The following is a 4548-nucleotide window of genomic DNA, read 5'->3' on the forward strand; positions in this document are numbered from 1 at the left end:
AAAAAAGTCAACACCTACAATTTTACGTAAAAATTTTAACTGATACTTTTCTAGAACTTATTTTTTTTTTTTAGAGATATTGCCTTTTGTAATTGCAAGGTAGAGCAGTATTTATCATCATGTTTTTATATTTATTAAAAAAGAATTCATAAAATTGTTCTATCAAAAAAGGAAAAATATATACTTAAGAAATGATAGAATAAACAGTGGTAGGAAAATCTTAGGTCTCCTATGAGAATTTGCACGTTTATATAGAAGATGAACTTAAAACTACTTTAGATACTATATTCTACTTTGCCATAATATTTAATTACAAATTTCTTGGATAAACATTCCATTTAAGAATAAAAATTTAAACATTTGTTGTTCTGTTTGTTTTATGAATTACAATATTTTCAAAAATGTTATGAATATCCAAAACGTCAGCACCTTATTGAAATTAAGAGAGATGATTTACAACAAACAAAAACAATCTGGAATATCTTTTAAACTTTCTAATAATATTAAAATTTACTTACTAAATGCTTCCGATGGTATTTGACCACGCTTGAAGAATTCTTGAAAAGCGGATAAAGCATTTTCATAATTCCATGAACTTCTTGGAGGCATTTTAAACTCCATTCCAGATTCATATTGTGTTGCTGGCTCAATGTCACAATCATTTGTTGTTTTACAGTTTTCCGACAATTCCGGAACTGTCCTTCAGCAGCAGAGTTTGATGTTTTGATATTGATGGTTCTTCAGCCATTGGTTCTTCAGCCATTGGTTCTTCTGATTCTTTATCGGTATTGTTCAATATGAGCTTTCGTTGCGTTTCAGTTGTGTTACTGATATGTAATTGTTCATTACAAAACAATATCCAGTTCCTTGAGGTACATAATAAATGTTCTATTAAAGTATCGGACATGTTCTTCTTTAGTTAGCTCTTTGAACAGTCCAGTTACTGTAACCATCATCATTCTTTCCTGTAAAATTACAAAGTTATTAGAATAAGATAATAAAGTTAATATATATATATATTTAAAATTTCATTTTTATGAAAATAAGATACTTACAGTAACTAGACTAACATCCATCGTAAATGTATTTAAAAAATGTTTAGTTTGTGGCATTTGAGAAATAAATGACACTATTGTCAGTTTTCCTGTTTTAATAATTTTTGTCTTCTGTTAGCATTTACTCTAATAAATTTCTATTTTCCCCAACAAGAGTTTAATCTGGAAGAAAAAGAAAAAAAGAAAAAAAAAAAAAAAAAAAAAAGACAGAGAGAGAAAGAGAGAAAGAGATTAATTAAAATTGATTATATGCTAAAATCGTAATTAAACATGCATTGAATAAATTAAAAACCAGATTTAGAAATATTGACTTACTTGTTGGCATTATAAGCAGTATTTACAGTCAAAGTGAAGGATGCGTGTTCATTAGCATCCAATAATAGTTGATGATTGCCACTATCATAAACCAGAAAATATTGTTGCAGAAATGACTGGCTATTTCTTGAGCTTCAGCATTTGAAGTGAATATGCGTTGGGTAGGAGGTATTTTGATGCATCATCCATAACATCAAATAAGATTGGACGTGGTAGATCTACTCCATCCTGTAAAATAAATCATACATACTTAGGCTTTCTTAAATATATTAAATAGCAGTTAATTTAGTTGTTAATTTGAAACTATATCTTACCAGTCTCAGGGAGTTTAGGGAACATCCTCCGCACATCGCTGTTTTAAGGGAAAGAAAAGATAGAAGCCCGGGGCTCCGCATTAATAAGAAAAATTAAAAACATGTGCCTTATTATTCAGAATCTAATATTAAATACAATAGAAACGTACTATCTTTATATGCTCATGAATTAATGTAAACTTACGTTAGAAAACATTAGAAGTATTTGTTGAATATTTATACAGTTTTGAAGATGTAATGAAATAAATTAAAAATAAAAATAAATGAGAAATAAAGATCAGCATGAAATCTAAATAGATAATTAATAAGTCTGAATATATAAAAAAAAACATAAATAAATGTGACAAATAAAAGATAAAACGAGCGTACGCGCATATCAATCATTTTGATAAATTTCTGGTTTGAACGACAATGTTAATACTTCAACCATACATTACCTAACATATTCACTCTGTCGGGATTTATACTTGTTGCATACTGGATTACCAGCTAATTTTAATTCTTCTAGCTTGAGATCCTTGACAACGTCCAAATGATGCATTCTCTTATCTAGAAATAAGAAAATTTATGAATAATACATAGTAGTGAAGGATGAGAAATAAAGAAAAGAAACATTCTCTTCGGGATTATCCGGCATTTGTTTAGGCGATACCACATGACATAGGGCGTCACCCTATGTTTCGTTTCATGTTCGTCGCATGGAACCACGCGATGTTTCTCGTAGATAAATAGATGAATATTCGAGAGGGACCGAGAAGTTTCTAGAACGATAAGAAAGTATAAAAGAGAAGCGTTTCAGTTCGGACCGAGTTCAGTGTAAGTCCAGCTACGGTATAGTCAAGTGTTAGTCGACTTAATAAATTGTTACTTGTGATTACAATCACACTCCTCACTATTTTTTTACTATATATATATATATATATATATATATATATATAATTACACATCCTACAGTATTTTTCCTTGTGAAACTTATAAAAAAAAAAGAAAATATGTAATTACCTTATTGTCGCCTATGTACAATATTTTCAATTTAGGAAACTTTTTGTGAAGGACGTTGAGTCTTTCAATTAAGTTCAATTTGTTTCCATCTAAATTTAATGCCTCCAAGTTAGGGATATATTCTGCGACAATGTCCAATACGGCGGTCATTAACATAACTGGTCGAAATAATGCACAGAAATAATCAGCAACAAGATCTGTAATATAAAATATAATTAATTTTTTTTTTTTTTAATAATATTTATCTTTCTGTAAAGATTATTCATACCTGGATCTTGATGAAACTTTGACAAGTCTAATGCATTGTTTTCTTGAAAATATCGTTTTACCATAGCTTGCTTCAGTTGTTCTTTTAATTTATCATTAATTTCACAGTGAGGAAAACCTGGTTTAACTCTAACTTGAAGTTTAAAACCATCTGTGGTTGTTATTTTTCGATCACAGGCAAGAAGTGCATTTGCAGTTTATGATCATCTACATAAAACACAGCTTCGGATCCCATAGTCTTGTACTGTAAAAAATTAGTATTAAATAAATTATGTAAAAATATGTGAAATATTAAGTAATACTTACCATTATAGGAACGAAAGTCTCAGGAGCAATATAACTCAAAAGATTGTTTATTATGTAATCTTTTGTATACTGCTGTCCATATGGCACCTAAAGAGAAATATATATTTGTTACTATATGTGTGTTGTGCATTTCTATCATAGTGTGGTAGAAATAGTATACATAAAGCTACGTTTAGTGTTAATGACAAATGTATTTGAATATTAGTTAATATCGTAGCAATAATATTTCTATAAAATCATTAGAAAAATGAATGCGAGAATGTATCGTTATCAAGAATTAAAAGAGTTAAACAAAAGTCCAGAAAATTAATCTGGCACAATATAAATGTATGTGATATTGTATCGTATACTGATACTTACAATGATTTTATAAGAGGTAGCTTTTGCGAGGGAGAGTGGCGGTCTAGGAAATATGCCACCTTGGAAACCTCTGGGAGGCAAAGGGCTGTTTCTTCCCCTCGATAAACCTCGGCCTCTACCTCTAACAACAACTTGTCTGTTATTGTTGTTATTGTTATTAGAATTAACTCCCATCGGAGAATCGTCGTCTTTAAAAGCCTCTACAAATATTTTTCTCGCTATTCTCATATTTCTAGAGGGCCTTGGTTGTTGTTTGAATGATACGCGAGGTCGAGAAGCATATCTCCCATCCCGTCTCACGTGTCTATCACGTGTCCTGAATCAAAAAAGAATATATTTTGTTTCTAGCTTCGATATTTGTTACAGCTTTAGATTTCTACTATCTTTACAAGAAAAAAAATGAAAAATTCGAAAAAAATTAATTTTACGGAATAATGTAAAAAATTATTTTAGATAAAGTATATTAAAAAATAATATATAATAATTATTTCGATATATTAAATGGAAACAATGCAAACAATGAATAAGATCGAGAATAAGTTGTCTTTGTTCTGAATTCACAAGCGTTGTAAAGCGTAGTTAGATCATAAATGATACTTTACCAAAGTAATGTTTATCCTCAGTATTATTCACTCGTCCACCACGATTATCCCAAGTAGCTTTAGCAAATCTTTTAGGCATTTTGGGAATATTTAATAATATTTTATAAACTCAAAAGTATAAAACTTTGCACTTTTGATGCACTAGGTTAGAAATTATTACGATCACCTGATGGAGAAACAACGACCAACCAATCAAGCGCACAAACTGCAATGACCGTTCTAGGAACGACTGTACAGGTAAGTACATCGATGCACCACTAGGGGAAATTATTAAAAATTGTACAATTATGTGATTTTCATATTAAAGAAAAATTGAAAAAATTTCAA

General features: G+C 29.7%; 1 pseudogene; it reads right to left on the reverse strand.

Moving 5' to 3' along the window:
• Window positions 1-477: 477 nt before the first annotated feature.
• Window positions 478-4300, reverse strand: LOC122520431 (annotated as a pseudogene).
• Window positions 4301-4548: the final 248 nt, after the last annotated feature.

The sequence above is a fragment of the Polistes fuscatus genome, unplaced genomic scaffold, assembly GCF_010416935.1.
Source record: "Polistes fuscatus isolate 324 unplaced genomic scaffold, CU_Pfus_HIC Scaffold34, whole genome shotgun sequence".
NCBI classification, from domain to species: domain Eukaryota; kingdom Metazoa; phylum Arthropoda; class Insecta; order Hymenoptera; family Vespidae; genus Polistes; species Polistes fuscatus.